The sequence below is a fragment of the Chenopodium album genome, chromosome 12, assembly GCF_948465745.1.
Source record: "Chenopodium album chromosome 12, dcCheAlbu1.1, whole genome shotgun sequence".
Lineage (NCBI taxonomy): Eukaryota > Viridiplantae > Streptophyta > Magnoliopsida > Caryophyllales > Amaranthaceae > Chenopodium > Chenopodium album.
In genome coordinates, this window is record NC_137845.1 from 33,652,130 (window position 1) to 33,665,139 (window position 13,010).

General features: G+C 37.6%; 1 non-coding gene across 1 annotated transcript; it reads left to right on the top strand.

Annotated features, from left to right (window-relative positions):
* Positions 1–10,257: 10,257 nt before the first annotated feature.
* On the top strand, positions 10,258–10,364 carry LOC145573569 (small nucleolar RNA R71). Its single transcript, XR_014097555.1, has one exon. It is a non-coding gene; the product is annotated as a small nucleolar RNA R71 (small nucleolar RNA).
* The last annotated feature ends 2,646 nt before the right edge of the window (positions 10,365–13,010 follow it).

Below are 13,010 nucleotides of genomic sequence, written 5' to 3' on the forward strand. Positions count from 1 at the left end.
TCTCTAACATGATAAACTCACTAAGTTCAAGTCATGGGCTTGATTTGCGTTCCAAACATCTTTAGCAATGTCATGTCGACAAGAACGTACTCAAGGCTCTATTAGATAGGCTCTTGATAGTTGCTCGAATTGGAATCGTTCTAAGACAAGCAAGTCTTACTTGTTGAAACCGACAAAGCAGAGAGTTATTGTTCTTGGTATAGACAATTGACTCCGAAGGCTAAAGAGGATTCAATTACTTCGTTTCACAAAGATTTGAAAGGATATGGCTATATTCATCAAATGTGAACAAACTTGACTTGAGTAGCTCAAGAGTTCAGTGAAGTACAGAATCGACTTGGCAAGATATCAAAACGTCTAGATTAGATCGAGCGATGTTTGCTTAAGCCAAGCGTGACTATCTCAAAGTTATGACTGTGTCTTCACGGAGACCTCGGTGTCATTTGAAAATGACTCGAACGATGATTGTTCACAACCCTTCCTATAAAGTTCTTAAAGATTTGCACAAATGACTAATGTTACACTAAACAAAATGTCGAAGCTAAGAAAGGACACCATATTTAGTTATGGATAGAAATAACTTCTAAAAGTCTTTTCAAGTATATGTCTAAGGCTCTTAGTCTCAGTGGGAGTTCACTAGCTCAGTGGGAGCAAAGTGGCTCAGTGGGAGCTAGGTGACTCAGTGGGAGCTGAATGGCTCAACAAAGACTAAGATAGCTCAAGTAGGAGCTAACTGTTTGTTTCACAACAATCTTTTACCCAAAGACAATATACATGTCTCTTTGTAAGCATTCAAGTGAGACTACGGGCATTACCTCCACATCCTAATTGAGAATATAATGTTTGTTGCTATAAGTGGTGTCTTTCTGGAAAGTAACACGTTTCCAAAATGACAAGTGGGAGGAAAATGAACTCGATGACCATCGAGCTTAGCAACAAACTAGAACTGAGAATTTCGAAAGACCTTAAAGGACTTCATGAGAATGCTTGATCAAGAATACTCAAAAGGACTTTACAAGTGCCTTAAAAGAGAATTCATTACTCACAAAACATTAAAGATGTTGGAGTAAGATCAACATAATAAAAGGGCTTTGAAAGCGCCTTAAAACTCAGTGTTTGATGCAATTGCCCCGTATAGGTATAGAATTCACCAAAGGCTTGGATTGAATACTATAAATTTTCTATTAAGTTAGAAATAAACCTAAGACTTACAAGCAAAGGAATAATGTCTTGTAAGATAGCTACGACAAATCCAAATTCCGAATAATGGTTAAAATCCATGAAAATCCGAAATAGACTCCATGTTTGGAAATCATGTTTTAAACTTGATTAATTTGCATGAAAGGTGAAAGACCCATCGATTGCAAATAAGTTTTCAAGGAGAAAACTAACAAATGTGGAAATGTATATGCATACATAGCTAGATTTGTTGTAAAGGATATAATTAATTTCAAGGAGTTGATTTTAATAAAATCCCATTCATCAATTGGAATGCTCAAGTCTTTTCGTGATTGATCTAGCAAAAGTGCGCATATGAAATATGGCAAAATAGATACCAAAACCGCCTTCCCAAAATGGAATTTTGGAAGTGACTATGGAATAGTCTAAGGGTTTTGAAAATCTAAATAATGCTAGATTTGAAAGCAAGCACATGGAATCCGTCATGGGATTAAAGGAAGCATTGCATGAAGGAATTGGAACGTGTTTTCTCATAAAGTTAATAAAGAGGATTGACTTATGGAGAAACATAGAAATTCTGATGAACAAGAAGTTTAGTGGGAGCAAAAGTAATGGTCCTACAAGATGTTTACGAACTCTATTGTGAAACAACTATCAAATGCTAAATGCTTAGATTTGAAAGTATTTTCGACAATGGACTGAGCTAAAGACGATACTTAGTACATGTTGGGAATTAAGTTCTATGGTATAGACTTAATTAAAATGTTTGAATGAGTAAAGGAAATTACCATGTTAAACATGAAGGACTTTGAAAGGCTTTAGACCCATATGTATGAAGCTAAGTAAATGTTTGAACTTAGTATAAGCTAGGCTAAGTACTAAATCAAACAAGAAAGACTCTAGTAAGAGACTTTCAATCATATCATATAGCGAACAATTTGGCAAGACTCAGTGTAACTGTATGAGCTAAATGTCACATGGATGGAATAAAATTGAGAATCATTCTAGAATTAAAACCATCATGTAAGGCTATGATATGGAATCGTCAGATGACTTACATGCTTAGAGCATGTGAAGTACGTATATAATACCAATCGACATTAATCGTATTAGATCATTAGATTATAGTCAAAAACATCCATAGAACTTAGATAAGTAGTAGGATGAAGTTCTTGACGCATGGAAACAAATATAATTTGAGTTTTGATGTTGCAAGCACACACCTTAACAAGGATTAGATCCTTAGCAAGGAAACCATTTATAAGCACGAGGCAAGAAGTGTTGTGGCTTGAGAATGGTAAAATGGATGTGCATCCATGTATAATGTGCGGGAATCTAAGGAAAATTTCCATAATCACAAGTGATTAGGGTATCCCAAATCGTTGTGAGTCGCTTGGAGTAAAACCCAAGCAAGGCATCATCGGGGAGTCTACTAAAATATATGTTGAGAATATTGTTTCCTTAAAGACAATAATAAGATAGATGTTAAATGGAAAGGTTCGTTGTTGAACATTAATGATTGTAGGTTGTCAAGTAGAAGGTCTCAAATCATGAAAATGAGTGGGAGCCATTGCTTGGACAATAAATCTTGAATCACATGTAATCCATTAACACTCTCAGAATTTTATCATCTTATTATGGAAATGGTGGACAATGAAGATGCTAAGGTTTGCAAAGTAATTTTAACTAAACCTTTGCAATAAGTGAACGACAACATTCATAATTGCATGAAAGAAATCAAGCATATCAAATATGGGTGTGATTTCTATAAATGTTTTATGAAGAGTATTACTCTTTAAACATTTGGGAAAAACCATTTATCATAAGATGAAACATTGTGAAGTTTCATAGTGGAATAAAATATTTCTAAATATTCCACAAAACTATTTAATTGTGGTTTAGAATTAAATAATGAGTCCATTCGATTTTAATAAATATTCAAAATAGTGTATCAAGTCAATGGCTTGGATAAAGAAACACCTATTAAGTGAATGTTGAATATTTTAATCGAAAATTATCCCTAATCAAGGTCGTATTTTGTGGACGAATAATGACCATCAGAGATTAGTGTGTAGTATGATTTGTAGCACCGTTTCTTGTGCTATGAGGATACAAATCATTTGCACAGGTATTGGTTTAGAACCATACTGGACAGACCTATGAGGATGCTTTAAGAGATTAAAAATCGTCATAAGTATTTTCTCATTATTACTATCGGAACTCTTTCCTTTTGACCATGAGTAGTGGGAGATCTCTTGTTTGAGTACTGGTCCGTTTTGGTATTCGCCAAACGTCTGCTGTAACTGGGGATTATAAAGACGGATATCAGGCGGGTGAGTCCTCTTAGTAAGAGAAGCTACATTACAAGACTGGAAATGTCCCCTACTAACAATAGGGAACATGTCTTGTTGTTTACAAGGCCTCTCGAAGAGCGAGACTGTGAAAAATGCATGGCCGTGCTCAGATGGATTTTAGAAATCATCTGCTTATTGACAGTCAAACTCGGATTTCGAGAAACACTTCTGGACGTAACAGAGATGACTACTAATCTTACTCTGTAGTTCATGAAGAGACATGAAGAGACATAGGATAAGGGCTATACACTAAATGCACACTTGTCCGGAAGGACAAGTGGGAGATTGAAAGGAATGGTGTCCTTCGAACAAGTGTATTATTCTGATAGCGGGTTCAGAATTATTAGAAAGCTAATATATTCAGTAAGGTCAAGTGATCGGAATGCCTGGGTGGAGGCGGCTTCCGATCAGTAATATTAATATAATTAATATTACAACTTAATCTTGACTGAACCCTTCGGGTCACACCCAGGCAAATATATGCGAACCAACTAGACGAATTAATTCGGAAGAAATTAATTCGTCGCCTGAGTGTTAAATATTTAGACGTCGGTAATTCGAGCTTAGAGCGTCGAAACCGATCGTCGGAAGTCGAGTCTAAAATGATAAAAGACGAGACGCGCAAAATAATAATAAATCGACCATATTCCCGAAAATACCCCTAGCATCGGTGTGCCCCGAGCATCCGAATGCTAGGGGCAAGACGAGCTAGCACACCGTGCTAGCAGCCCCGGCCAGCCGCGGCGAGGCACAGCAGCAGCCGCACCATGGCAGCAGCCGCAGCCGCACCAAACCGCAGCAGCAGCTGGTGCGGGCTGGGCTCGGGCCAGGTGCGGGCTGGTGCAGGCGGGGCTCGGGCCGGGCTCAGGCTTGGCTCGTGACTTGGCTTGGGCCATAGGGCCATAAATAAGGGGAAGCTTGGAATATGGGAGTAAGTGGGAGAGGACATGTGGCACAAGGAGAGTAATGAGTGGGGAGCAAGTATGGTCTCCTACTCTCCATGTGGTCCTCACCAACCCATCTCACATGGTAATGCCACTTGTAGATTTATTATTAGTTTGCAATTTTAATTTAATTTAGCTTTAAATTAATTTGTGGAATTTCATGATCCCACATTGATAGGATAGAAATTACCACTCATACTTTCCTCTAAAATACCAAGCTTGGGATTTGGAGTAAAGTGCTTGAGTGGGAGTTAAAAAGAGCATTCCATAATTTTTGGGAAAACTCTTAAACTCACATAATACTCGGGTTTTGGTCGGACCTTGCTAACTCCAAGGTAGCGGACCTTAAAGTTGTGTTCGCCCATTTGTGGGTGGATACCGTCGGAGGCACGGCGCTTGACGTTCTAGTAGCTTTCAAGTAAGAGCCCCGGGTTTTGGGCGAAGCTCGCTTCGAGGGTAAGATTCGTTATCTTTTCTTTGTGAATATTTTTTTATGCTTTGTTATTTTAATTATTGCGAGTGGTTCCTCGGGAGGGGTTGTTTCCGCGGTGAGTCGGACTCACCAAACCCCAACAGTATCACCTAATCAAAAGTAATTCCTAAAACCACTAACTAAAATAGATAGGGAAGTAGGGTCGAACCACAAGGAAACGAGTTAATTTATTCCTAATTAATCAATATAATGTAAATTATCAAGTACGCAATTTGTTATTATAAAAGGGAACTAAACTACTAAGAGTATAAGTGAAAGGAATAAAAGTAGGAAGAAATCAAATAATAAAAGATCTAGAGCATAGGTTCACCAATATATAATATTCCAGGATAAAACATAACAACCAATCATCAATGCATCAATTAATCAGATCATAAAGAGCTTTCGCTACGTATTACAATCACAGAGTTAACTTACCGGTATTAAATCTCATCTCTCGAATCTCGAACTAACCATTTATAAATTAGTCTGCCTATTGAAACTAAGCCTAAACATTAATTCTCATCTCTCGAATATCAAATCAATATTGCTAAACTCATACGAATTAAATCTGGCCAAATCTAACCGCATAGCATTAAATCATCAATAGGAAATTAATCAAGCATTAACAATTAACAATAATAAATTACCCCTTCATATTATTTATGGATCCCCATAAACCCTAGCAAGAAAACTACTCACACATAATTAAATATAAACTAAACAAAGCAATTAAACAAGTCATGATGAAAGAGAGAGAATAAATAATTGAGATTAAAGGAGAAGAAATCGTTACCAAAGTTGAAGGAAACAAGAGATGGAACTAAACAAAGAGTTGTAGAGAGAGAATATAATACTAGAGTTTAAGAGAGGAGAGAGAGAAAAGTTAAACGGAGAAAGAGAGAGAGAGAGTAAGGGAAGGGAGAAAAGAATCCTCAACTCGCTTAACAAAAGCGTATCTATACTAAGCTCAAAAATCCTAAGTTAAAACAACTTAAACGACGCTTAAACTTCTCCTCAGAAACACGCGCCCGATCGGGCCCTCCTTTTCCTTCGCCCACTCGTTCTGGGCATCCGCCCGATCGGGCTAAAGCTCGCCCGATCGGGCCCGGCTATATGCTGGACTTGGATTGGGCTTCATTCTTGGCCCAATTTGAATCTCCACTTTGGGTCTTGAATACTCGGTGTCCAAATGCAATCGGTCATGCCTTCAAATGCTCATAGTTGTACCGCAATAATCCCGGGAAAAAGCTCCAAAGATGTACTTTCCTACAAAACTCAACCAAAATTACGAAAACACTAGAAAACACCAATTAGTAATAAAAGTGGCTCTAAAGAGCTAAAAACACTACTAATTATGGCCAAGGGACGGGGGTAAAACACTATACATAATAGACATATCAAACTCCCTCAAGCCAAACCCTTGCTTGTCCCTAAGAAAGGCAATGAATAAATAAACCAATACTTCACCCCAAATACAATTAAAATCAATAAATACGATTCAAGGTAAATCTGACAAACAAGTATCAAAGTCAATCAATCAAATCCATCCAACTACTAATCTTCCCTAACAATTGTCAAATAGAGTGAACCACAAGAGCATATAGAATTCAAGACTAGTGCTCACACACTCAACTCTCATTTATGTGGCGCGTAAAGGATGTACTCGATCACTCTCCATCCCAACCCCTTTATGTGAACAATGCCCTCCCAACTCACACTCTCGTGTGTTTAAAAAGACAAGCACTTAACCTAGTAGTCGACTCGGAATATGTCAAATCATTCTTGGCATTGATAAACAACTAATTTCACATTCACAACCCTATGCACAAGGTTGGAAGGTCTTTAAAGCTTGTAATGTAAGGCTAGGGTAAAGGGTAGAAAATATTTGGGAAATGTAAGAGAAAATCCATGCTTAAGGGCGCAAATCCTAATAAAACCAAGGTCAAAATTATGTAATGACCATATCATCTCCAACATACCCAACTCCAACAAAAGTACACCAAATATAACTCCAAACATATCAAACAATCCCAACACTTAAAAATTCAGCCATAAAATATGATATTATAGAACTTGAATGAATAAACAAACTTTAAACTAATTTCTTTTCTTTTGAATAACCCTCACATTGAACTCTTGATCATTGAAACATTTTTTTTTTCCTTTTGCTCTTTTTTTTCTTTTTATCTCACATTGGAATTTAACTTTGAAACACAAATTCTTATTTTTTTCCAATCACAAAACCAAATAACAAATTACTCATCTTATATTCCCACATTGTGCAAATTATATGCACACTACAACTCCCTCACCTCACTAACTAAAAGCTCCCCCAAGCCAAGCTTGGGACTAGTAACCAATGGGGCTAAAAAGGCTTGTAATGTGGCTAATAAACAACAAAAGGGCACAAGCAACAACATGGGTAACAAGAAGGGAACAAATGTATCTAATATCGTCTGAAGGCTACCTAAAAGAATGAACGCCTTCGTCCTCCACAATGTGCATAATGGTGAGTCATATAAACATTACTAAAAGTTAAAAACCAATACTCAACTTCATTGATATACCAGGAACAGACGCACATTCCTTACCAAATCAACTAGTCAAGCACTATATTCACAAGTAGTTAAAAAAAATTGACGCATGTTAAGGTATCTAAGCAATCAAACTTCAAGTCATGGCTAACCTATCCACAATGCTCATCATCATATACCAAGAATCAAAACAATTTTCAAGGGGCTCAGGGAAGCATGATTTACAATTCATTGGAACGTATTTTTGGATTTTTTTTTTTTATTTTTCAATTTTTTTTCTTCAATTTTTTCTTTTCATATAGGAAAGCAATAACACTATACTATAAAGCAATAAAAGAAAGAAGCCATACCTCAATCCGAAAACTCCCCCAAGCCAGAATCAGGCAATGTCCTCATTGGCTTAGGAATTAGCCTAGCATGGCTAAACGTTAGCTGGTTTTAAGAAAGAGACAAGGGAAAGAGTGGAAAAGATAAAAAGAAAAAGGAAAAAGAAAAATAAAGCGAGAAAGGGGGGGTATGGCGCGCCCGGTCGGGCGAAAATAAGGACATAAACTCGTTAACCTCGCGCCCGATCGGGCAGCTCGTCGCTCGGTCAGGCGATTTTGTGTCCTCGATAAAGTTCTTTCACGCGCCCGGTCAGGCGAAATTTGTCGTATACGGACCTCTTCTCCCGCCCGATCGGGCGGGGGTTCGCCCGATCGGGCGAAATTAAGGCCACAATCTTTCTTCTTCTCGCGCCCGATCGGGCGCCATCTCGCCCGGTCGGGCGGATCTTCTGTAGCTTGTACTGGGGGTTCTTTATCATTAATTTCAAGGGGCACCTCCTTAGGCTCAAATTGCCTTTGTTCCCCACTCGACTGAGCCACTGCTACTCGATCAGGTGGGACTCTCATTAAGGGCTCAATTATCGCAACCTGTTTACCTTGCTCCTCGTCCTCATCATCAAAACCAAGCCCTTCACAATATAGAGCTCGTTCTATTGCATCCACTTCTTCCTTCCATGTCTTAGTTTTACCTGTAGAAGATGCAACATAAGATACCGCCACCAAGGGATCCTTAACAAGAGCTTGGGGCTCATTAGAACAATTATTTTCAACCACATCAATGCTTAAACACTTCTCCTCAATCATGGGGCTTTTAGGGACATTATTTAAATTAAAAACAATATTGTCATCCCCTACTGATAATGTAAATTTGCCACCTTGTACATCTATAATTGCTCCCGCAATATTAAGGAATGGTCTACCCAAAATGATTGGAGTTTGCAAATCCTCAGCCATATCAAGAACAACAAAGTCCACAGGTATAAAAAATTTACCTATTCTAAAGGGAACATCCTCTAAAATACCTAGGGGGTATTTAAAAGAACGATCGGCCATTTGTAGAGTATTATTAGTAGATTTTAATTTACCCATATTTAGCTTTGAACACACAGACAATGGCATGACACTAACATTAGCACCCAGATCACATATGCATAATCAATCTTCAGATTGCCAATATGACAAGGAATAGAAAAACTACCGGGGTCTTTTAGTTTAGGTGGATATTTATTTTGTAGTACGACACTACATTCTGCAGTTAAAGCGACAGTCTCTACCTCACTAATAGACCTTTTCTTAGTCAATATTTCTCTCATAAATTTTGCATATGCAGGAATTTGTGTAATTAATTCTATGAAAGGAACTGTTACCTGCAAATCTTTCACCATCTCCAGGAACTTACCAAACTGCTTATCTACTTTAGTTTTCAAATGTCGATTGGGGAATGGTAGTTTGATAGTTGGCTTTGGAGCATTACTACTCTTATCTGGAGCTGCTATCTTCCTTGGAGTTGTACCCTACAATGTATTATCAGAAATATTAGTACTACTCTTTAGCCCTGTAGGGCTATTAGCAACATTATTAGGTTTAATGGAATAAAGATTAGCAATATTCATTAAAACAGGTTCATCATCTCTGGGCATAGGGGGCCCTTCATAGTGTGAACCACTCCTTAGAGTAATTGCGAAAGCTTGATCCATATGCCTGGTTGGCTGTGCTGGCAGGGCTCCCTGTTGACGGGCTTGTAGAGTAGAAGAATTCTGTGCAATCTGATTATCTACTATTTTGTTATGTGCTATGATCGAATCAATTTGAGCATCTATACTCTCCATGTGCTTTTGCATACTTCCTAGCATCGCTCTTATTTCTGCCAAAGTAGGATCAGTAGGTGGAGGAGTTTGTGGTTGGGAATTCTGGCCAACTTTGGGATGGTAATATTTCTGCTGGGGTTGTTGTGGAGGTGGCGGATTTTGAACATTGGTGCTCCGGTAAGAAAGATATGGATGATTCCGGAACCCAGGATTGTAGGTGTTGGAGTATGGGTCACTCTGCCTATAAGCTTGAAAGGCATTGACTTGCTCCACGGAACTCCTACAACCTTGCTCCCAATGACCTACAATTCCACAGTTTTCACAGAAAGCCTCATTAGCATTATTTTTAATTGCAGAAACATTAGCTATATTTGCAGTACTAAGATTATCTAATTTTTGACAGATAGAGGTTAATTGAGCTTGTAAAAAGGATACAGAGTCGACACTATGTTTCCCTTTGTTAGAAAAGCCTCTAGGATTCCCATATTGGGAATTGTAGATTGCCATATCTTCAATAATTTGACCTGCATCATCAACATTAAGGTTCATAAACCTCCCACTAGCTGTAAAATCCAGTATTGTTCTAGATGAATTTCCAATCCCATTATAAAAGGCTTGAATTAACTGCCACTGTGCCAAATTATGGTGGGGACATTCCCTCTGCAGATCTTTAAATCTTTCCCAAGCCTCATACAAAGTTTCATCTGGCTCTTGGGAAAAGTTTTGAATTGCGCTTCTTAGCAAAGCTGTCCTCTCTACAGGGTAATATTTATTATAAAAATTAAAACAAGAGTCTCCCAGTTAGTAATGCCAAGTGCATTTCTATTTAATCCATTATACCATAATTTGGCTTTTCCACATAAAGAAAAAGGAAAGAGAATCTCCCTGATTTGATCCTGTGTGACCCCAGCTTGCCTGATGGTATTACAATATTGACAGTAGTTTGCAATATGGAGACTTGGGTCTTCACCCTTAGCTCCACTGAATTGCTTTCTTTCTATCATCGTGATAAATTGGGGTTTAATCTCGAATTGTACCCCATCAAGAGTCGGAGTGGGAGTAAGATGTGGAAAATCTGTAAGCGTCGGCTGCGAATAATCACTGAGCTTCTTAGGTACCGTCATCTCTGATTCTGAATCTGAAGGTACTTCTAAATCACTTGAATTAGATGGAGGGCCGCTAGGAATATTACCACCAGAACTTGCCAGTATTTGCCTGCATAAATTCTTTTGTCTATGAAAAGAGCACCCGATCTCAAGATCGAAAGGAATGTAACCTGATCTGAAACACCTGGGCATAAACAATATGAGAACTGTCCCAAAGAACTTACGTTCTCTCGGACGAAAGAAAATAATCTAGACTATAAAAACAATAAAAAAAAAATAAAACCGTTTCCCCGGCAACGCCGCCAAATTTTGACAGGCTAAAGTCGTATCACCTAATCAAAAGTAATTCCTAAAACCACTAACTAAAATAGATAGGGAAGTAGGGTCGAACCACAGGGAAACGAGTTAATTTATTCCTAATTAATCAATATAATCTACATTATCAAGTAACCAATTTGTTATTATAAAAGGAAACTAAACTACTAAGAGTATAAGTGGGAAGGAATAAAAGTAGGAAGAAATCAAATAATAAAAGAACTAGAGCATAGGTTCACCAATAAATAATATTCCAGGGTAAAACATAACAACCAATCATCAATGCATCAATTAATCAGATCATAAAGGGCTTTCGCTACGTATTACAATCACAGAGTTAATTTACTGGTATTAAATCTCATCTCTTGAATCTCGACCTAACCATTTATAAATTAGTCTGCCTATTGAAACTAAGCCTAAATATCAATTCTCATCTCTCGTATCTCGAATCAATATTGCTAAACTCATACGAATAAAATCTGGCCAAATCTAACCGCATAACATTAAATCAATCAATAGGAAATTAATCAAGCATTGACAATTAACAATAATAAATTACCCCTTCATATTATTTATGGATCCCCATAAACCCTAGCAAGAAAACTACTCACACATAATTAAATATAAACTAAACAAAGCAATTAAACAAGTCATGATGAAAGAGAGAGAATAAATAGCTGAGATTAAAGGAGAAGAAATCGTTACCAAAGTTGAAGGAAACAAGAGATGGAACTAAACAAAGAGTTGTAGAGAGAGAAAATAATACTAGAGTTTAAAAGAGGAGAGAGAGAAAAGTTAAAGAGAGAAAGAGAGAGAGAGTAAGGGAAGGGAGAAAAGAATCCTCAACACGCTTATCAAAAGCGTATCTATACTAAGCTAAAAAATCCTAAATTAAAACAACTTAAACGATGCTTAAATTTCTCCTCAGAAACTCACGCCCGATCAGGCGAGGCACCGCCCGATCGGGCCCGGCTTTTCCTTCGCCCACTCGTTCCGGCCATCCGCCCGTTCGGGCTAAAGCTCGCCCGATCGGGCCCGGCTATATGCTGGATTTGGATTGCGCTTCATTCTTGGCCCAATTCGAATCTCCACTTCGGGTCTTGAATACTCGGTGTCCAAATACAATCGGTCATGTCTTCAAATGCTCGTAGTTGTACCGCAATAATCCAGGGAAAAAGCTCCAAAGATGTACTTTCCTACAAAACTCAACCAAAACTATGAAAACACTAGAAAACACCAATTAGTAATAAAAGTGGTTCTAAAGAGCCAAGAACACTACTAATTATGACCAAGGGACGGGCGTAAAACATACATAATAGACATATCAGTTAACGACGTAGTTTTCCCCTTGTCAAAATGGCATCTTTGCCGGGGAACGGTGTCTATGTTTGAGTGTTTTTGATTTCTTGAGCCTAGATCTTTGTATATACGTTTTCTTTTATTTGATTTTTGCTTGTTTTGAAAAAAAAAAGAAAAAAAAATGGCATGTCTCTTATTTCCTCAATATGACAATGAGCCTTTTTGTAAATATTTCACTAGAATTGCGGGATTTCTTGATTATAATTGTTGCAATCTTTGGGAGTCTTGTGAGATTTGTTATATTGGTATGAATGAACAAACTAGGGATGAAGTTGAATGCATGCATAATGGTGAATTTAGAGCATTGTCAATTGATGATTCTTGGGATTTCTATGTTTGGTTTGCTTGGGATGTCTAAAATAGGGATAATCATGATTCTAATATTGATTTACAATGTCTTAATTCTTCTAATGTTAGCATGAATTCCCATGGTTTTTCATATGATCCAATGATTGAATCTAGAACAAATGATTTCAACTCTATTTCCCCTATTATTCATGATGATGACGTACATGCTCAAGTTGATGCTAATGGTGTGTTTCAATTTTCTTCATTATTTACCATGCCTTCATTATTAGTGAGCATTTGAGTGATGGTGAAGGAGTTGAGA